The 23,336-nt window shown below is 38.6% G+C and overlaps 1 long non-coding RNA gene across 1 annotated transcript in view; it reads left to right on the top strand.

Moving 5' to 3' along the window:
* LOC102127669 (uncharacterized) overlaps positions 1 to 23,336 on the top strand; it is a 198,832-nt gene that overhangs the window by 159,534 nt on the left and 15,962 nt on the right. Inside the window, exon 5 of the long non-coding RNA XR_006692093.3 lies at positions 21,335 to 21,479. This is a non-coding gene — a long non-coding RNA (uncharacterized lncRNA). The remainder of the gene's footprint in view (positions 1 to 21,334; positions 21,480 to 23,336) is intronic.

The following is a 23,336-nucleotide window of genomic DNA, read 5'->3' on the forward strand; positions in this document are numbered from 1 at the left end:
TGTTTTTACTATTACTTTTATTTTCTATTAATGGCTTTTGACAAGGCCTGTCCTCTCCAGCGCTTCACCATCCAGATGTCCCCTATGGCCTCATAGCTAATGCTTCAGATACTTATATTTGTTGCCTGGCTCCTGTTTGAAATAATATCCTGGATTATGCCGAACATACAGTGCTTGGAATATGTAAATCCATATTAAATTGGCATTGCTGTTGTTAAAAATGGTCAACAATCAGGAATTTTATATTGTCCAACCGATAATACACTGTTAATTCTCTGCTGTGAGACTAGGAGTGAATTCTGCCTAGTTCTTGCTCCTTAACTGGGAAGGGGCTCTATTCAAGACTCACAAAGGTGCTTGATAATTATAGTTTGATTAGGGCTTCAAAGGCTTTAAAAAGATTTTGGTTGTCTGGGATTTTAAATTTGGGCATATGTGTACAAAGGAGTAGAGAAGAGAGGTCTACAGTATGGGGTTTTGGATCAGAAATACTTTGATTTGAGTTGCAGTTCAAGCCCTCTGTGTCCTTGGGCAAGTGACTAAATCCTCCCATGCTTCTGTTTCTTCATCTAGAAGTCCATAATAACAATGATATTTGATAATAATAACAAGATTGATCTAATATCCTTTCAGAGAAGAATGTTATGACTAAAGAGCTTAACACAAAGCCTCAAATATAATAAGCATTTGATTGATGGCAGCTGTTATTACCAACTTCTTAAATAATATCATTATTAGTAGTTGCTTATGAAATGAGACAAGTACAACACATAATGCAAAAAAATCTGTCCCCTAAAAACTCCAAAGACAGTAACGAACAATATTCAGGTTCTTGAAAAACCTTTTTTCTCAAGGATGTATCTTTGTGGTATGTGAGTATGTGCTTGCGTGTCTGTGCATCTAGCTATGAAAAAATGTGTGTGTTTTGTGTTGAGAGTGAGTGGATGGGAGTGGTCTCTTGCATTCACATTTCAGTTTTATATGTTACCTCAATTTGACAACTGAAAAGAAGCAGTGAGGTTAAGCATCACAGGGAGAAGAAATTCATGGTTGAGAAATAGCTTGATTTTGTCATATTTTGTTGGCTCAAGGTTGTGAAAATTAAGTGTAGGAATGTTGCTTTCTTTTTCCTTCTGGCAAATGAAAAGGCCAAAGCTCAGAATTGTTGGGAATGACAGCCCAATTAATCAGGCTCCGTGCTTCAAACTAGGTGCTGAGCCTGTCCATGGTTGTGAAATTTTTAAATGACCCCTTTGTCCTCGATAGTGCCAAAGTGAAATTCCTGTGGGATCACTTGCTTCTTGGCACCTGGTATCTGACCAAAAAGAATGCAAGACAAAAAGTTCTTTCAAAAAAAAGAGACCAAGCTGTGCTTTTGTTTCCTCTGAAAGAAAAAGGTAATTTTACAGAAATAGAGCAGGATTATCCAACTAAACTATATGCCTCTGGCAGGTATCTCTCTATGAACAACTGAATCCAATTAGACTTATAAATGTTGACTCCATTTTTCAGAATGCCAACAGAAAAGAAGGGTTGTAATATTCATAGACATTTGGAATGGAGAGTTGAGATTAAATCCCCTTTTCTTCTACTCTCTGAATTTCTTTTGTCATATGGGGAGCAATTTTTTATTAAATGGAGAACAAATAGATAAAATTAAATTAAATATCTAAGATAGCACAGGACGATACAGTTAGAATGAGAACCATGCTCTCCTAATTCCCAAAGTCTTTTCACCCTAATGGAACGCCAGCAGTACAGACCTGTGAACTCTCTTCTTCCACTGCTGGAGAAATAACATTGAGATCAACCTAGAGATATAGCCTGCTTTACGAAGTTCATATAGGATTTCCAAATACTTCATCTCAATTGCTCCTGACTACATTACTATGAAATAAATTGGACGAGTATCACAGGTATTTTATGCACAAGCAAACAGACTCAGAAATGTTAAGGAACTTGGCCTAAAGTCTCAGAAAGCTGAGTATCCTCTCCAGGTCGCCTAACTCCTTTCGTACTAAGATGAGATGGAATTATTTCAAAAGAAACATGACAGAAGAACTCACCTATTAAATAACTTACCTGAAGTTATACAGCCATCTCAGATTAAATAACTTTTCCCTGGAACATGAGTGATTGATAATGGAGGCCTTTTATTGCCTTTTAAAGGAAATGTCAGCATTGATGGTTGGTAATTTACCAAAGAGGGTAAAATGTGCCTAGCCCGCCACTAACTCGCTCAGTGAATGCTTTTTTGTCACTTATTATATGCTTGAGAATCTTGCCGGACACTTTATGTACACTTAAAATTTACCTCCTTTGAACTCTATGAGTTAAGTGGGACTAATCCAATTTTTCAGAGGAGGAATTGAAGCTTTGAGAGAACAACAAAGTGTCCAAGTCATATTGCTGAAGAACCAAGGTATGCATCAAGGTAGAGCACGATGAAAGTGATTCGAGGCCTTGTAACTATTTATGGCTTTTTATGACTTGACGCAGATTCTAGCCTGGATGCTAGGGAAAAGAGAATCAATGGACTTGGAATTTAAAACCCAAATCTAACCTATTTTAATGTCTATACCCCTTCTTCTACTGGCCAATTTCTTTGCCATAAAGAGTACTATTGATCTAAAGTTTCTCTTCTGAATAGGAATAACAGGACCATTTCCAGCCCTTTGAAGATCTCTACAGACAATACATTTTCATAAAATAATAGCTATTGCCCTCTTGAATCACATTGCCTTATTACTTGTAGAATTTTGACTCCTTTCATTTAACCTCTCTATAGACTGCGTAATTTGCCTTCCCCACACGAGTCTTATTGTGTTATTCTAATACTTATGGAAGTTAAAACAACACACTCATCTATTGAATAGGGAGTTGGATCATTACAGCCCAGTTTAGAAAGTAATTTTCCTAACACATGCTTTATTTAAAGCCAAAGAAGAAGCCTCCATTGTAAATGCTTTCCACTGTAAAGGGCAATGAGTTGCCTGGAAGCTCTGATCAGCTGATTTCCGCTGTGTACTCCCTGCGATGGACAAATCCGTGCTGGACTGAGTCACTGCCTACTTGGTCTCAGTTATGTGGCTCCCTTTGACTTGTTCTTGGTTCACCACCTTCTTTCCCTGACTCTCCCCAGGGCAGTAGTCCCTCAACTGATTTCTCACCCAAACAATTCTCTTGATAAGTTGAGACCTGACAGAGAGCCCAGGAAGTGCCCTGTTCCATGCCCAACAAGGACATCTTGGTGGCTCTGTGACAGCTATGTCTTGTGACTTGCATTTGTAGGATGTCTGAACTCTCTCCTGTATCACTAGAAACATAAGCAAATAATCATTCCAAAAGGATATAGGGCTAAATTTCCTGAAGTGTACGCTTGGCAATACTAACTCTTTCTGTGGTCACCTTTTGTGGTCATTATTTGAGAAACAGTCCTCAACAGGTACACAGAAAGCACTCTATTTCCTATCGCAGAGATTAGCACTGAAGATTAACATAAATGATGGGAGAAATTCTACAGTAAAGAAATTCATGGCTGGGCGCAGTGGCTCACACCTGTAATCCCAGCACTTTGGGAGGCCGAGGTGGGCAGATCACGAGGTCAGAAGATCGAGACCATCCTGGCTAACACGGTGAAACCCCATCTCTACTAAAAATACAAAAAAAAAAAAAAAAATACCCAAGCATGGTGGCAGGCACCTGTAGTCCCAGCTACTCGGGAGGCTGAAGCGGGAGAATGGCGTGAATTCGGGAGGTAGAGCTTGCAGTGAGCCAAGATCGCGCCACTGCACTCCAGCTTGGGCAACAGAGTGAGACTCCATCTCAAAAAAAAAAAAAAAAAAAGTCTTCTGGTTTTATTCAACCCAGTCATTATCAAAGTTACTTGACCATGGAACTGGGTTTTTCAGTGAAGACTAATAAACCCTTTCTAGCAATACTTGTTCATGGAATTTACTTTCCGAAATTCCAGATGAGGGATTTTTTGCTTTACCTAAGAGCTCTTCCTGTTCCCAAATTGTAAGAATGTTAATTAAACTGAAAATGGCCTCATAGGCGATCAAGCTCCAAAGCTCTACCTTCACTCTGAACCCTCATTTAAACTTCCCACATCCTCACGTTCTCTTTGCTGTTACTATCTTCATCTCTAGCACCAAAATGCCATTCATGCCTTGGCTCAAATGCTTAAATCTACCGATAGTTCTTTTCTGTTAGCCTTGGCTTAAGTTTCATTGGTAGGAAAAGAAAAATGCTGAAAGTATGTAATAATATACATAGAAACAAGAACAGATATAACCTTGGATGTTAAGATTAAGTGAGATTTAAATTGTCTTCTTTATTGTTTTCCATGTTTTTAAGGTTTCTGTAGTTATTTTTAATTTTGTATTCTTAAATAAAAAGAGAAAAATTGCTGATCTCTTAAAGGAACTCATTTTTAACTTCTCCAGCGTCTACATATATTTTACTTGTCCCTTTTCAAAGTCCATCTATATTAGTCCATTCTTGCATGGCTCTAAAGAAATACCAAAAACTGGGTAATTTATAAAGAAAAGAGGTTTAATTGGTTCATGATTCTGCGGCCATAGAGGAAGCATGATGCTGACATCTTCCCAGCTTCTTGGGGTCCCTCAGGAAACTTACAATCATGGCGGAAGGTGAAGTGGGAGCCAGCACTTCACATAGCCAGAGCAGGACGAAGAGAGAGTAAGTGAGGAGGTGCAGTATACCTTTAAATAACCAGATCTCGCAAGAACTCACTCACTATCACTAAAACAGTACCAAGAGGCATGGTGCTAAACCATTCATGAAGGATCTGCTCCCATAATCCAATCATTCCAGGTCCCACTTCTAACACTGGGGATTAAAATTTAACATGAGATGTGGGTAAGGACACAGATTCAAATCATATCACCATCCATAAATTTCATGAGTTTCATTGTTTTTCAAAATTTTATTTGCTTTTAATTCCATATAAAAACATCTGCAGATGCTTTAACTTTGCAAAATTACTCATGTCATCTGATGTTCTAAAACTTCACCTAAATGGCTCATGGGGTTGCTGTACCCATGGGGTTGCTGTGCTGTAACTAAGCCAGCATTGCCTTGAACATAAGACTGGTCTCAACTAATGGCAAAATCTGGTTTCTGCCTGTGTCCAATTAGTTGTAGTATATGTCTGATCCTCATTTCTTGAAAACATAGCTATATAATTTTACTTTATGTAAATGTTTTTTCAAAATTTTGATTTATTTAAACATATTTATTTAAGTGGCATATTCCTCTACCATGTTCTGGATAAAAATAGAATGTCACAGGCTATTCAGTGAGTAATCAAGCATCCACATGACCCTAAGAGTAGGAAGTCCAAAAGTCCAATATATACGAATGTAAATCCTGCTATCTTATCCTTCTTCTGTACTCGTGATTCCTCTCATGCTTACACATGTCTTAGGGTAAGAAATTCAATCAGATTCAATCCTTTCTTCATGATCTTGCAGCAGCAGAACACTGACTGCTGAGCCGAAAGTGGCCAGAATAATAATGGCAGTGTCTTTGCCTTTCATACAAATCACAGGTGATATATTATTGCTTTCCCCGATGAGTTGTTTGCTCCACATTTAATGAAAGGGGAGCTAAAATAATTACGGTCTTAACTTAAAACTTTTTCAATGTCCATGCCTTCAGTAAAGAGAGCTCTCAAAATTGGCTAGAGACCCTTGGGGTGAGTTTTGGGAAACCCCCTAAATTGGAGAGGCAAGTGAATATGGATAATCAGAGCTAACAAGAGCAGCAGCCCAGAAGCCTACCTCTGGAGCCAGTATCATGGTAGGAGAACTTAAATGGTAATTAGTAAAGTTTTGGAGGCTCAGAGTAGATAAGCCTGAGAGTTAAAAACTCCAGAGGGGAGGTTATTCTTCAGAGAATCTCTACATTTTCATGTGTTTTACCACCAGGTGCTTTACCCAGGTTGTTAGGAAGAAGACCGAAGAAATATTATCTTACGCTTCCTTTAGGGGGAAGAAAAGAGCAATCATTTTTGAAATATGCCCAGAGTATTACGTTCTCTTTAACAAAAGCCACCTCTCAAAGTAAACTATTTTAACAGAGCCTAACCACCTTGGGTCTTACCAGAGCCTAATTAACCTTGGGGAAGAGCAATATCTAACAACAGCCTGCTCCAGCCTTCTATGTGTGGCCATTCGAAACACTCAGCTCCATTCCTATCTAGCCTTTCTATGTCCCTGAAAGCTTTAGGAGAGGGAATTGAGACACACTTGTGAAGGTTACAGCCCAGGGGTACAGGCTCACTAAAAAATAAAGAACTAATCATAGGACTATAGAAAACCTCTCCCACATTTATCGCCTCTTCAATATAGTTTCCATATAGTAAAGCATTACAACTAAAAAAATTGTAAGACTTATTTAAGAAGTCTCTAGGAAAATCCAAAAGCAACAAAGAAGAAAAAAATAAGGACACCTGAGGAAAATTTAACCTCTGACACCTATAACTACAGTAAACATTAGGCACACACTAACTCCTAGCCACAAAAACATAAAATCTCACAATAGAGGCCGATTTGCTTTGGTTCCTTTTACTTAATAAATCATGTCTAGCATTCAATAAGAAATTGCAAGGCACGTTGAAAGGTGAAAAAACTCAGAGATCAAGCAAGCCTCAGAACCAGACACAGACATGGCAGAAGGTTTGGAATAATAAAACCACAGATTTAAAGTAACTATGAATAATAGGCTAATATGCTAAAGAACCTACTGAAAAAAGTATACAAAAGGCAAGAACAGATGAGTTATATAAAAGCAAGATGGAAAGTTTAATAAATAATCAAAAGGAAAGCTAGAAATAAAACACTATAACAAAATTAATAATGCTTTCTATGAGCTTATCAGTAAACTTCACACGGCCAAGGAATGAATTAGTGGGCATGAAGCTATGTCAACGTAAAGTTCCCAAACTAAAATTTAAAGAGAAAAGAGAATTTTTTAAATGGAAAGGAATATCCAAGGACTTTGGGACAACTATAAAGATGTAACATATGTGTAATAGAAATAACAGAATGAAAATAAAAAGAAAATGGAGAAAAAATATTTGAAGTTACAATGGCTGAGAGTTTTCCAAAAATCTCAGACAACACCATGCAAGTTAAATGACAAAAGAATACACACGGGCACATCATATTCAAATTGCAGAAGAGAAATATAAAGGTAAACTTTTAAAATGATTTATAAAAGAAAAAAACAATAAATTGAATTTCATCAAATTCAAAACTTTTGCCCTGTGAAAGATGCTGATAAGAGGATAAATACAAGCTACAGACTGGGAGAGAACCACCTATATGACAAAGTAATTATAACTAGATTATGTAAAGAACTTTCAAAACTTAACAATAAATAAAAGCAAATAAACCAATTAAAAATAAGCAGAAAACACCAAGAGCCATTTCACTAAAGAATACCTACAAATGGCAAATAAGCAGATGAGCAGATGTCTAAAATCACTACTCATTAAGGAAATGCAAATTAATGCCATAGTGAGATATTATTGTACATCTCTTATAACAGCTAAAATATTAATGATAATAAAAAGTAACATTCCCAAATGCTGATGAGGACATGGTTTCTACTGGTGTCTACTGGTTCTTTCATATATTGATGGTGAGAATATACAATGGTACAGCCAGTTAAGAGAATAGTTTGAAAGTTTCTTAAAAAGACTGAACCTACCCTTTCCATAAAACCTAGCAATTATAATCCTGAACATTTATCCCAGATAAATAAAAACTTAGGTCTCCAAAAACATGTGGACAGCTGTTCATGGCAGCTTTATTTGTAATAGTCAAAATCTGGAAACTATCAAAATGTCCTCAAATAGAAAGTAAAATTATGGTACACCCATGCCATGGACTCTTTCTCAACAATATTAATAATAATAATTGAAAACTATTGACATGTGCAATAACTTGGCTGAAATTTAAGAGCATTATGCTGAGTGAAAAAAGTCTTAAAATGTTACATATTACATGGTTCCATTTATATAACAATTTTTGAAATGACAAAATTGTAGACACGGGAAAAAAATAGTTGTTGCCAAGGGTTGTTGGTGAAAAAGGGAAGAAAGTGTGTGTGTGACTTTATATGGTTATTAAGAGAGAGAACTTTGTGGTGATGACCAGTTCCATACCTTGATTGTGGTGGTGATTACAGAAATCTACGTGTGAGGTATAATGGCATAGAATATAGACATATTACATTGTTGTCAAATTCCTAGCTTTGGAATTAAACTATAATTATGTAAGATGTATTATACATAGTAATAACAACAAAAAGGAGAAAACAAAAACAAAATAGAGCAAATCAATGAAATCTAAAGTATGTCCTTTAAAAATATCAACAAAATTAGACACATTTTTAGAAAATCACCAAGATAAAAAGAGGAAAGACACACATTGCCTGTATCAGAAACGAAACAATGAATTTCACAACAGATCTTACAGAAATTAAAAGTACCATAAGGAAATATTATAAACAGCTTTATGTCTACATATTGAACAATGCAGATAAAATGGACAAATTTCTAGAAAGACATAAAATGACTCAAGAAGAAATAGAATATCTGAAGAGACCTATTCCAAGTAAATTGATTAAATTAAGAATTAAAATTTTCTCACAAATAAAAGCTCAGGGCCAGATAGCTTCATTGGTAAATTCTGTAGAACATTTAAGGAACAAACAATGCCAATATTTTATTAATTCTTTAAGAAAACTATGGAGGAAGAGGAAAAGGAGGAGGAGGAGGAAATACTTCCAAACTCCTTTGTTGAGGCCAGTATGACTCTGATACCAAAGCCAGAAAAATGCATCACAAGAAAAGAAAACTAGAAACCACTATTTTTATGAAGATAGATACAATAATTTCAACAAAATATAAGCAAACCAACCCCAAAAGCATCTAAAAAGCATTATGCAATATGACCCTAGGATGCGCAGTTGGTATAACATTAAAACATTAATTTATATATTATGCTATATCAATGAAGAAAAGAACAAAAGCACATGATCATATCAATAGAGGCTGAAAAGACTTTGGAAAAAAGTTTAACATATTCATGATGAAAACCTTCATCAATGTAGGAGTAGACAGAATCTCACTCAACATTATAATTAGTGATAGAAAATTGAATTATTTCCCTCTAAGATCAGGATATACACTTTCATCACTTAAATTCAACATTGCACTGGATGTTGTACATGAGCCAATCAGGCAAGAAAAAGAAAGAAAGGCATTTATATTAGAAAGACATAAGTAATTCTGTCTTAATTTTCAGTGATCCTATATGTAGAAAATCTAAAGAACACACACACACACACATACACAAACACTACTTGAACTAATAAATTCAGCAAGGTTATAGAATATAAGGACAATATATAACAATTAGCTGTATTTTCAGTATCAGTAGTCTTATATACTAGCAACGGACAATCCAAAACATAATTAAGAGAACAATTCTATTCACAATAGAATTAAAAGAAAATAAAATACTTAAGAATTCTTAACAAAAGATGAGTGAGACTTGTACACGGAAATTACAAAGTGTTGCTTAAAGAAATTTTTAAAAAATTACCAGATGACATTTTATATAAAAATTCAATACTATTACGATGATAATCTCCTCATATTGATCTCTAGCTTCAATACAATCATTGCCAAAATTCTATCAGGCTTTTTATAGGAAATGTCAAGCAAACGACTCAGACTAGTGAATGTAATTTTTTGAAAGAACATAGTGGAAGAATTATTGCCCCTAATTGCAACATATATTATAAAGTTACTGCAATCAAGACAGAGTGGTACTGGCATAAAGATATACAGATAGATTAATGGCATGGAAATCCCCAGTGGAACAGAATTAAAGACCCATAAATAAACCCTTACATTTACAGTCAGTTGATTTTTGACAAAGGTTCCAAAGCAATTCAAGAGAGAAAGCATAGTCATTTTGACCAACATAACTGGAACAATTGGATATCAGCTGACAAAAGAATAAACTTAGATCTTTACCTCACATCATATACATGTTCACTCTAAATGGATCATAGACTTAAATATAAGACTTGAAAGAATAAAACTTTTAGAATAAACACGTGGGAATAAATCTTTGTGACCTCAGGTTAGTAAAGATACCAAAAGCAAGATCCATAAAAGTTATATATATATTCATCTAGCTATCTAGCTATTCAACTAGCTGTCTTCCCTATGTTTTTCAACAGGGCATTTCCAAGAGTAGGTGCTCAACAATAACATTAATGCTTATGTGGTAATTAACACACCAGTATTTATATACATATATAAATATATATATATATACACACACACACACACTCCCTCTATATATATGCAGGTGCTCAACAATAATATTAATACTTATGTGGTAATTAACACATCAGTGTTTATATAAATATGTAAATATATATATATATATATATACACTCCCTCTATATATAGGCATACACATACACACAAACACATACACACACACACACCCACTTAAACATTTATCCAAATTATTGTATTATAACCATGAGGAGGGATGAACGAGAATAAAGGGAGAATCCCTTCCCTAGAAGGTTATATTTACTAGGATTCCATTGGTAAAAATCAAACACAGGAACACACCTAGCTGCACAGATGGCTGAGAAATGTAGTTGTGGCAGGGCAGACTTGTGCCCATTTAAAACTCAGGAGCCTATTAACTGCACTTGGAGATGGTATAGCATAAAGGGTAAGATCCTGGGCTCTGGTGCAGGATTGCTTGGGTTCCAATTGTGACTCCAGCTTTTACAAGCTCTGTAACCTTGGGCTAATTATTTAATCCCTCTGTGCCTCAGTTTATTCACTTGAAAAATATTGATATGGCTTACCTCATAAAATTCTTATGAGGAGTAAATGAATCAGCAAGTGAAGCACGTGGAATAGTACCTGGTACATGAATTACCACATAAGCATTGATACTATTGTTGAGCACCTGCTCGTGGAAATTCCCTGCTGAAAAAGATAGGGAGGACAGCCAGATGAACGTAGTGTGGGATCATGTTCCCGGGGAGCAGTTGTGGAGGGAAGATACAAATACAAATAAATGTAACATCGGGTAGAAGATGCATGACCCTAGAGATAAAAATACAGTGCTATGGGTTAAAGAAAGGCTGAGGTTAATTTTAGCTGTGGGACAAAAGGAGGCTTTCTGATCAAATGGAGAAATAGTTTGGAAAAGAACAGCTTAGCCTCCACTCTCTTGAAGCTCAGTTGTTCACATGGGATACAGAGACCTCCACTTCTTATTGCCCAACACACCATGATGAAACTAATTTGTTGCTTTTTGTAATGGAGAACAGGAGAGGCTAAGTTTTCCCACGTTATTATCCAGCACACAGACGGTAAAAAGGTTGGTTGAGGAGTCATGCTGAACACAGCACTAAAGAATTCTGGGGTTAAGAATTATTTCATCACCATTCCTCCCTTCTGGAATGTCAGCTACATGTCTGTCTTGTTCATTATTCATTCATCAGTGCTCAGCAAGTACTAAATAAATAGGTAATGAGTTAAGGTGCAAGACAAAAAAATCCAAATCCAAATATGACAAATATTCAATTGTCTTTTTATCTCAGTCCTCTCAAGATTGTTGAAGAGTGGTTAGGCCGCAAAGTTGGCCTTTCTGACTGCAGGGGTGGGCAGGGGACCCAGATAAGGCCAGTTATCCTATTGCATGTTCATGCTTCTGTCAGAATTTTCCTTGTAGTTTTCTTAAGTGGAGGTGCTGCAGAAAACTCCTCTATGATTTGCCCATGGAGCTTTAAGAATATAATCCCAGAGCTGAAAAAAGAGAATAAATCTATCACCCAGAGAGAAGGGGAAAAATAAGAGGTGGGAGAAGGGAGGAAGACAGAGGCGGATGGTTCAGATTCCAGTTTTTAAGATCCCTGAAAGCTGTTTTGGTTTATATTTTTTCTCTTCTTTTTTTAAACCCTCTTTTTGCTATGTTTTGCTTATTTTGTTTTCCAGCTTTCACACTCTTAGCAAACTGTTTTGGTTTTTCATTCATCCCCAGTATCCTTTTCTCTCAAACTAGTTTGTGTTGAGTTTCTACAAAATGTGTCTGAATGAACTCTAACTATAAACATATTCAGCTTGAATCTACGCTGTGCAAAGATAATAAATCTCAACCATTTGGCTGTAAGTTCAATCCATGGGGAGGGAGCAGCAGCATTCAAAACAAATAAAATGTAGTCCGGCCTGATTCATTTTTGAACTACTTAATTTACTTAAGTCATATTTCAAAAGACAATTTTACTGCTAAATACCTGCTCACTTGTAAACATCAGCATAAACAGCAGAAGGCCTTAGATATGCAGATGGTTTCGAGTTGCCCAGCCAGGTACAGGCTACAGATCAGACCAGCAATGTGGGGAATAAAAACACATCTCATCATGTTTTTAGGGTTATCTAAAATGGAATTTTGTACTCTGTATTAAAACATGACACAATAGAATCCTGAGACTCTGAGCACAAGACTGGCATGGCTTCCAGCCAGCTGTACTACGAAACTGAAGGATATGTGAGACGCCTGCCCTACAAGGATATCTACAGTTTAGTTGGGGAAGAATAAGCCATAAACACGGAGGAAATTAAATGGCTATAAAATACAAATACCATTTCAATAATGCAATTAAAGTGAGAAGGCAGTTTATATTATTGCCAAGAGAACAAGACAGGTAGCAGTAGAGGAATTCAAGAGAATGCAAAGTCACTTCAGGCTAAACTGATCAGGGGAAGTTCAAGGCCAACAGAGTGTCAAGGATTCTGTGGCAGTGGGGATTTGTAGTTTATAGGAAGAAACAGAAATAATAATAGTAAAAACAATGACAACTATTAACAACTAACATCTTCTGAGTGTTAAGTCAGCACTACATGCTATGCTGTTCCACGTTGGTTCTTTTTTTTTTTTTTTTTTCCCAGGCTGGAGTGCAGTGGCACGATCTCAGCTCACTGCAACCACTGCCTCCTAGGTTCAAGTGATTCTCCTGCCTCAGCCTCCCAAGTAGTTGGGACTATAGGCACAAGCCACCACACCAGGCTAATTTTTGTATTTTTAGTAGAGATGGAGTTTCCCCATATTTGCCAGGCTGGTCTCAAATTGCTGACGTCAAGTGATCCACCCATCTCAGCCTCCCAAAGTGCGAGGATTACAGGCGTGAGCCACCGTGTCTGACCCGTATGTGTTCTCTTGTTCTCGTGATAGTTGGATAAGGCATATAGCAATATCCCCATTTTACAAATTAAAAAACTGGGTAGCATCTCTGGGTTGTTTAGCCTGTGAGTGGACAAGTCAGCATCCAATCAGGACTGTAGGATGCCAGAGCATGCCCCATCTACCACTAAATTAAGCTGTTGGAGAGCATAGGTTTGGAAGCGTGGCAGATCTGAGTGAGAATCTAGATCCACCATCTACAAGATCTGGTAATAATCTCAGGCAAGTGGCTTGACTGGGTGAGCCTTCTTTTTCTCATCGTGGACATGCTCATGCTTACTTTCCATGGGAAGTCAGTGGTTTAGAATTAATGATGCTCATGAGGGCACCTGGCATGCAATAGGCATTAGACACGCCACGTTTCCTTTCTCTGTTTTCCCATTGCCAGGTATCCTGCTGATCCCCTTTTAGCCAAATGGGCAATATTGTTTAACTTTAATCTCCATCCAGGAAGCCCACCTGTGTTGTCTCTCAGTGTTACTCTTGGTCTTTGGGTGGGAAGCAGGCAAACCTCCGAAGGCTCATTTCTGGACTGGCTTGCCTTGCCTCACACAGGGGATCCTTCCAGGGGCATATTTTGGGAATGCTTGTAACTCTTTTCCCCTCCTTCCTTCCCATCAACATGCCAACACACCCTTTAAAAGGCCCTCAGATCCCCCTTCCACCAGACAGCATAACAGTCAAGCTAATTAATGGTCTGCCTGCTTCTTCATAGTCTATGTGCTCGCTCCCAGTGGTTTAAAAGAATGAGGGAGTAGGGAGCAGAGGGGGAGGGCTTAGGGCTTCTGAGACTTGACCCCAAAGGTGTCTGAACTTCAAGAGTCAAAGCAAATCCAGTGGAAAATGGCAGTTTCTATTGTAAGATCAGTCCCCAATCAATATGGTACAATTTCATAGCTCATTATTCCTGTGTGTGCCAAAGCACAAGTGGGGAAGGGGTGGGGACAGTGAGGGAGGCTGGGAGGAGGGACAAGGGGAGAATCATATGGAAGCAATTAGTGGAGCCTTCATTCAAAAAAGCATTAAGGTACTTGTAGCACTGAGGCTCAAGTGACCCCTAGGCTGGGACCATAATTCACCAACACTTAATACCGTTTACCCTGCAGATGTGCATTTTATACAGAAATATCAGCTTACCACTTTGAAAAATTAACCTATTGAAGGCTGTCAAATTCTGATGCCCTCATGGGGGTATTATATATTGTCTGCATGGCTCTCTGTTTCGCCTTTTACCTCCAGAATCAGGAATGCCTGGGTTAATTGGCAAATGAAGTGGCTAAAAAGGGGATGGGGGGTGGTAGAGAAATGAGGACCCAAATAGAAATGCTGCTTTTCCTAAGGAGAAAATATTCTTTGCTTCAATTCCAAACATGACAGGTTTGGGGAAGTGACACCCAACCCCTGCGAAGGCACACACACACCCCCTACAAGTTCTAAGCCAGAAAGTCCAGAGTTAATCAAGGAGGTAAGATAGAAGTGAGCATAAAGTAAAGTGTGGCTCAGTGGCTACTGTGTCTAAATTACTGTTTAACAAAGATTCGTCATTACAATGGGGTTGATAAGCATATGACTAACAGAGAAAGCCTATGTGGTTAAATTTGTTTTTTAATTGTCTCCAAGAATGTGATGCTGATTTAAAATATTCCAATGAAGCACCATTTTAACCTACACAATTAATATTTAAAAGTGTGAATATCCAGTGTTTTCAAGGTTGGCAAAAATAGGCACCCTCTGACAACACAGGTGGCAAACTGCTTTAACAACAACAACAAACTTTCTACAGAGCAATTTAATAACCAGTATCAAAAAACCTTAAAAATATTCATACATAACACCCAGAAATTCAACTTCGAGGAATTTTACATAAAAAGTAAGAATGTAGAGTTTGATATTTGTGTAAATAATCTTTGTCATAACTTTGTTTTATGAAAAGGACAAATGGATAAAAGCTAAACTCGTATAATAGGAAATTGGTTAAGTACAGCAGATGCATATAATGTAATAAAATACACTCACTAAAAATCGTACCTTAGAAAAATATTTGTCAAGATGAAAAATTTTAGGTTGAAATAGAAACAGAATTTTCAAAAGAACAAGCCGCAGATCAGCATTTGCACATTTCTAGATTTTACAATCCCATCCACATGTATATACATACATTACTGCTACATCATGTCAGCAATATCTTTAGCTAGTGAGAATATGTTTGCAAACTTGGTTGTATTTGATTTTTCATTGCACAGGTACCACTGCAGTTGAGGAAGGTGGCCTGAAGCCAAAGTATTAAGTCAGAAGCATGGCCTTCTGAGCAGTACCCTCCTTTTCATGCGTGGCCTTGCTTCCTGAACCTGGTTAACAGTTTCTGTATCAAAAATGACTCTGGCCTCAGTATCCGCCATGCCATAGCTCCCGGACCCTGCTCAATTCCCTGCTATCTTGTCCTTTGAACAGGATTCATTACCACTCAATGGTATAGCGGGTCAGATCTGAGTAGGAAGCCCAGCTTTATGACCTTTGGCTAACTATTTTACCTTACTGAACCTTAGTGCCCCCTTCTAGAAAATAGAAACCTAATGCCTGTCTTACAAGGTTGCTGTGAGAATTAAATAAGAACATGCGTATAATGGGCTTGGTCATATACCAGATAAACTAATATTAACTCACTGTAACTCATGATTAAATATCAGGTTAACATCTACTGAGTTCATTTTTGGTAGGTATCACCCCACTAACTCCAGAGGGTGAGAATTTATTCCCTGCTTAATGCAAAGTTTCCCCATGACCAGAGATTCTGGCTCTCTGAGGGTGATCGAGACTACTGCACACCATGAGAGCAAGCTCGTGACTGGTGGTATTTCACCCTGCTATTCTCTTCTCTCAGCTAGAAGTGTCTTCAGAGCCCAGGGAGGGGAGGTGGGAACCTGCAGCCGGGTTCTGACCTCACTCCTGCCAGCATCCATCAGGGAGCTCAGGCTGACCTTTGCAATGTCTTTAAGGCACAGGGATTAAGGCATAGGTGACCCATGAAGCTTAGATAACTAGTCAAGGAAAGGGAAGGGGATGAAAGAAGCATAGGGAGGAATATTTTGGGGTGGTGAGTTTGTAGTGTCCTTCGAGTTAAATTATGCATTCTACAGAAGCAGATACCTAGTCACTTAATGATCAAATGGTTCAGGATGCACCCTCCTGAGAAGACTAGAAATGTGAAAGGACTGTCATAGCTACTAGTTCTGGCATCTGAGTTGCTCTCTCTCCTTTCTTCTCAAATTTGGCTACACATTGGAATCACCTACAGAGCTTTATAAAGTGCTGATGTCTGGATCTTGGCCCCAGAAATTTTGACGTAATTGGTGTAGGGAAGTGTTTATTAAAGGAAAATCCCCAGATCAGCAGCCTCACCCAGAAACTTGTTAGCCTTGAAAATCCTCAGAGCTCACCACAGACCTACTGAACCAGATACTCTGCAGGTAGAGGCTATCAGCCAGTTCTAACAAGCTGTCTGAGGGCTTCAGATGAATGCTAAAGTGGGCGAACCACTGCTCTAGGTTGGGGCCTGGGCTATCTCCCAGCTCCCCAAATATTTCTAGTGTGCATCCAAGTTTGAGAACCACAGCTCTACATCCTTTTTTTTTTTTTTTTTTTTTTTTTTTTTTTTTTTTTTTTTTAGGATTCTTAGGTCTTTCAAGTATTCACCTTCACTTTCATCATATGCTTCAATGGCCTTTCCTTATGTGCTTGTGGGGTCTGTGGAAACAGTTTTCTATTATTTCCAGGTGAGGTGACAAAATTTGTCATTGCACTGAGGGATGTTAAATTCTCTGAACCACTGATAAATGGGCCATAGAAAACTGCCCTCCAGCTGCAACTGCTGTACACCAGCAAATCAAATGGCTCAGTCAGGGCCAAAAGAAGGATAAATAAGCAGAGTCAACAGAAGCACTGCCAGGACCTAAACAGGAGGATAGATCAAAAGGCAGTCAGCTTGGCAGATCATCAGTGGTGATGAAATACAAGGGCTACAAATTTAAATCTAACCTCTTTGTTTTCATGCTAGAGAGCCCACAGTAGGTCCATGGCCTGTTTGGTTTAGATCTAACACAGCTTAGATTCTAGCACTTTGGAAACCTGAGGCAGGAGGATCACTTGAGTCCAGGAGTGCGAGGATAGCCTGGACAACGTAGTGGGACCTCATAGCTACAAAAAATTAAATTTTCTGGGCCTGGTGGTGCATGCCTGTGATTCTGGCAACTCGGGAGGCTAAGGCAAGAGGAGCTCTTGAGCCTGGGAAGTTGAGGCTATAGTGGGCCATGATCGTTAACAATACACTCCAGCCTGTGTGACAAAGCAAGATCCTGCCTTAAAATATAAAAAGAGTAGGGAAACAATCAATACTCTCATTTCCAGTAGGAGAAACTGCAAATTTGAAAAAAATCTAACCCAGGTATCTCAAATCTTGGCTGAATTATTGTGCTGGTTTTGCTGTTAAGTCTATAGATCTAATACACAGCATGAAGACTATAGTTAATAATAGTTAATCATATTGTGTTTACTGAAAATTTATTCAGAGGGTGGATTTTAGGTGTTCTTACTACACACAAAAATGTAACTATGGAAGGTGATGGATATGTTGATTTTCTTGGCTGTAGTAATCATTTTGCTTTGTATATGTTTATCAAAACATCATGTTGTTCAGCTAAAATACATATATATATTCCTTTAGAAAGAAAATAGAAAGAGAGAGCAAAGGAAGGAAGGAAAGAAGGAAGGAAGGAAGGAAGGCAGGGAGGGAGGGAGAAAGGAAGGAAGGAAGAGAGGGAGGCAGGGAGGGAGAAAAGGAAGGAAGGAAGGAGGAAGGAAGGCAGGAAGGAAGAGAGGGAGGCAGGGAGGGAGAAAAGGAAGGAAGGAAGGAGGAAGGAAGGCAGGAAGGAAGAGAGGGAGGCAGGGAGGGAGAAAAGGAAGGAAGGAAGGAGGAAGGAAGGAAGGAAAGAAGGAAGGAAGGAAGGAAGGGAGTCAGGGAGGGAGGGAGAAAGGAAGGAAAGAAGGAAGGAAGAAAGGGAGGAAGGAAGGAAGAAAGGAAAAGAAAAGAAGAGAAATGAGAAGAAAATAAAACAGAAGAAAAGAGTAAAGAAAAGAAGGAAACACCAGTGTGAATAATTCTTTTGCCCTTTCTGGGTCTCAATATCGTCATCTATAAAATGATCACTGCAGTCCGTTTTCCATTTGGCAGAGCTCAAACAGGCTGTAAGCTGACTATGAGGATGAAGACAGGGCCTAACCTCTCTAATACTCTTTATGGGGCCTATTTCCTAGACTTCATGCGACTCATCTTGAGTCACAATTTATATACGTTTAGGTGATCAAACTACCTTGTAGTTATATTTTCCATTTATGAAGCATGATTGATATGGTGTTTCACTAACCCTCATAAGAACCCTCATTATTACCTGAGGTAGGTAATAATGTCCCCATTTTACAATGAGGGCACTGAGGCAAGATATGGCCCACAAACCATCTGTAAACAAATAAATGCAAATGCAGGGTTAGTGCTGGAACTCACATCTTCTGATTTCTCCTGTGCAGCTGAACTGTGAACTCCAGCTTGTAAAATAAAATTCCTTGCTCTGTAGCCAAAACAAAACTGCATTTGGAAATCAGAATCAGAAGCTTGGTGATAGGCCGTCAAGTGTTTCACTTGTGATTAAAGGAGAATCTGGGTTTCCCATCTCCTGGGGCCTCCTACTCCTCTCTCAGATCCCTCAACACTTAGTATAAATTATCTGGCATTAGGATAGAGATCTTTTCATTAGTGTGTCTTTGAAAAACAATAACATACAGGAGAGAAAAATTCCTCTTCATAGGGACAAATGTAATCTTATCAGAAATGAGCAGGACAATAACAGGAAGGAGAGGATTCTGGAATGTCAAAGAGAGGAGGGGCAACAGGGAAAGAAGGCAGGCTACAGGAAAGGCCCGGAGAGGCTTTTGTCAGGGGCCAGCAGCCAGGATATTATTGTGAGCTGGAAACATGGGCAGAGCCGGGCAAGGAGGAGGGCATATTCCAAAATGATTGCCTTGTTGCCCTTGTTGATGTGTGCCCAAAGACTGCACATGGACACACATAGATTTATGCAAAGTCCATTTTCCTTACCAATGACCTCCAGGGGAAGGTCACAGCCACTAAGGTGATGAAGCCTGAAACTAGAGAGAAAGGACCTTCAAAGACGTTGAGTCCCTCTCCATGGGATGGGAGTCCATCTCCCAGCCTGGGCTTGAGTCCCTGACGGCAGCATCAATTCCTTCTGTCACTAATCCTGAGACAGCGCATCCCACCACTGCCTAGACTGCCCGGAAGCTCTATCCCCTCCCTCTTCCAGCCTTCACCTACTCCCGGAAGAGTCCCAACCAGACTACACCTAAACCTTGCCAGACCAGCACCAGCTGTTAACAAAGTGAAACGTTGCTTTTCTTTGGCTGTTAGATTTCAAATGCTGCATGGTCCAAAACTGCTTTCTCATGTCTTACCTACGCTCGTCATACCGTTTCAACCTGTTTACTTTATTTTGTCCATAGGGTACATAGAAAGCAGCTGGCCATCTTCCTGGGCATAATAACATTTTAGACACTCGACAGAAACAATGGGGCCATAAAAAGGACCACCCAGACATAGATATCTGTCTCCGAGGAAAAGTTGGGGGCACGGCAAATATTCTCAGGACTTGGCAGCATCCGCTTCTCTCATTATGCCGTATACAAAATTACACAAACACTCAGTTCAGACATTTGATTTGGGTCTTGAATATTCTATTTAACATAGTGTACTTGTCTTTACATATAGACATGCACATCTGTTCCTAGAATTCTTGCAGAATAACTTGCTTTCCTTGTCACTTTACTTTGGCTTTAATTGTTGTCATGAATATAGCCTTCCGTACATCTTCCCATAATGTTCTTCTTCGTTTTTTAAACTCTTTAATCATTTTCCCTCCTTAGAATTTCTGAAGTTGAATGATAAAATGGATTGGGATGTCAGTCCAAAATCTCCAATGCTCTGAAAATCTCAGACACACGTTGCCTCGGAGATGGGTCTTTGGGGGCAATTAAAAGATAATGTCAATAGGGCTAGACAATGACAAGCTAATGGTCTCCTGCTGCCAAAGAAGGGGGCTTGGAGAAACTGAGACATTATTTTCAAAGCCGGAGCCCATTATGCTGTCACAGCACCATCCTCCAGTGACTTGGCTGCTATTATGCCCAGTGATTAGAAAATAAATAAAAGAGAGGCAGTAAGGAGTAAGTGCAGACTTCTGCAGCTAACTAGCAAACCAATCGAGTTAAGAGTGAGGCTCCCCAGACACATTTAGCCATCAGCATGTATGTCTCAACTGCTGACTCCAGAAATGTTACCTTTTCATCTCCATGCATGGCATTTCTTGCAACTGAGATTTTAGTTTTTCCTATTAACTCCTACAACTGGATTTTATTCTTGCCAGCCAACTCCTACCTAACCTTCAATGCCCAACTCAGAATTCTCCTTTGAGGAGTCTTCTCAAGCCCTCTAGCCCACAGGTACCCTCCTCTAAACCCATGTATTTTCAACCTGTTGTGCTCTTTGTTGTCATCATTAATATCCTTTATAACCCCCTTTCAATAGTGGTGCCTTTCTTTACTACTGCTTAAGTTCTCAGGAACTGGTATTGACCCAAATAGAGTGTAAATTACCAGTCAACAGAGATTATATCGCACACATATTTGTATACACTTAAATCCCAATGTATGCCCTCAACAAACACCTCTTACATGGTTGGCCTTTTGTGAATGTTTCTCTTTAGATTAGTCATGGTTGAAAAGGTAGAGTGTGTGTCAGGCCATGATGTTTATCTCCTCCAGCAGGTGAGGAGGAAGAAATTGATGTTGCCCAGAATGTAATCATCAGAATATAAACTGAGATGGAGTGAAATCACCCTTTATGGTCAGCTGGCTCACCTCTCATTCTTATTTGTTGCTTGTCCTAGATCCTACCCCTTTCTGAAATGGCATGACCGTATAGGAGGTCCCAGCCCTGGCATCCTGGTTATTGGCTGACTGACCAATTGCTTTCTCACTTAGTTTTTCAATTTGTTTTTCTGTGAATTCAAGAAAAAGAGGTGGTTTTTGCTGGTAAGTTTGCTGTGTGAGTACTTTGCATTTTAACCTTCTGGGACCGTTTTCCTTTTATTTTTATACTGAGTTTGTTTAGTTGGTTAATTAATTTGTGACTTAATAACTTTGTCAGAGTACAGAAAGATAAACATATATGGAAAGCTGAGATGCAGTTTGTTAGTGCATGTTCATTTTAATCTGTAAACTTTAAACCAATTCTATTTTTCTTCTAACATTTCAAATTACTTTAAAAGTGTTAAGTAAGTTATTGTCAAGGAAGACTCTATCACAAGAACAGTGTTTTCTCCTAAGTCAGTGGACTAGGAATCAGAAGACCTGAGATGTAGTTCTCTTTTACCACTGATTTATTCTATTGTCTATTTTTGGAATGTATTTGCTCATGTTCTTACTTTAAAAATTCTAGAAGGAACACACAATCTATACCATGTGCTCTCTTTCGAGCACTAGATGAGGAAGGTTTTTTTGTTTTTGTTTTTGTTTTGGCAAATGATTGATTAGTTCACAATTATCCTTCTTCAACAGTAGATATACCATGGCAGGAAAGTGGAACCACTGTCCAAGGTTACCTAGAAGTCAGTGACCAAACTAGGCTTCAGGCTTTCATCTTGTGAGTGCCAATGTTACAACCACTAATCCCCATTATCAGTGAGTCATGAAGCTGTGTAGGTAGAACACTGGAACAGTCATCAGAGCAGCAAATTCAGTTCAACATTACTTACCTTGGTTTCTATGCCATTGTCCTCAAGCATTTTAAGAAAATGGCTTAGAGCTTAAGTCATACAATGTAAAAAGCTAATAAAAGTTCGTCCCTGTGTCGGTTTCAACTTTGCCCTCAAATGCCAACAGCAAGGACACCTTCATGAGCAACTGGCCCCAGGACTTACAGAGGCTACTAAGTAGCCATAGGAACCATGATACTCTGACATTCCTCGCCCAAGCAGAAATACAAAAACCTAAGCATGGTGGGTTGAAACTTCATGGATGTCTCTCGACCCTGAAATGGGTTGCAGGTGTTTGTCTCAAAGATGAGAACAGATAATGAATAAAACATGCCTGGAGCTTTGTGTTCAGAAAATGTGACAAGCTTGAATCTGATGACTTCAGGAATGAGATGAAATATGAGTTTGAGCTCATCTGCAAAGCTCTTAACGAATCCAAGATGCTGTTGCTGGTATTGCTGCTCATGGACTACAGTTTGCCACAAGTTTATGGGAGGACAGGGGTGGAAATGATGGGGGTGAAAAGATCTAGAAAAGAAAAGAATGAAGAGGGAAGAAGAAGATGAAAGCAAGTTTTGGCTGCAGATCTTTAAGGGAGAGCTCTCCCTGGAAATCTCACTGAAGACTAAATTTGACCTTTATTTTGAGCCTGTAGAAGAGAGATGAAGATAAAAATACTCTTCAGATCAATGTATTGTGTAAATATACTCAGCTTTATGGACTCTGATGTTATTGCATTTCTATATCATCACTGATTCCACTTTTGCTTTTGGTAGTAAAATAGAGACTATTCTTATCATATTTTCATCTAAAATTGCACATTTAAGGTCAAGTTATCTCTTACCACATGAAAACCTATACTTACACATATGGAAAGTAAGATAACCTTTTGTGACTATTCTTTTTTCCACGGGACATTATCTTATTTCACACATGTGTTACTGCAAATCTTTTGAAGAGAGAGATGGATTGACACTAAGATTTTAAATTCTGTCTTGGATTGTCACACTGAGTAAATTTCTGTGGAAATTCCAATTGCTGGTTTAGGAAAAGTCCAGCAGGTGTAGCTGTAACACTACTCAATTTCAGCAGAGTTCTCTGGTATTGGCAAGATGGACTCCAAGCCTCTGTTCGT

This window comes from Macaca fascicularis, chromosome 14 (genome assembly GCF_037993035.2).
Source record: "Macaca fascicularis isolate 582-1 chromosome 14, T2T-MFA8v1.1".
Lineage (NCBI taxonomy): Eukaryota > Metazoa > Chordata > Mammalia > Primates > Cercopithecidae > Macaca > Macaca fascicularis.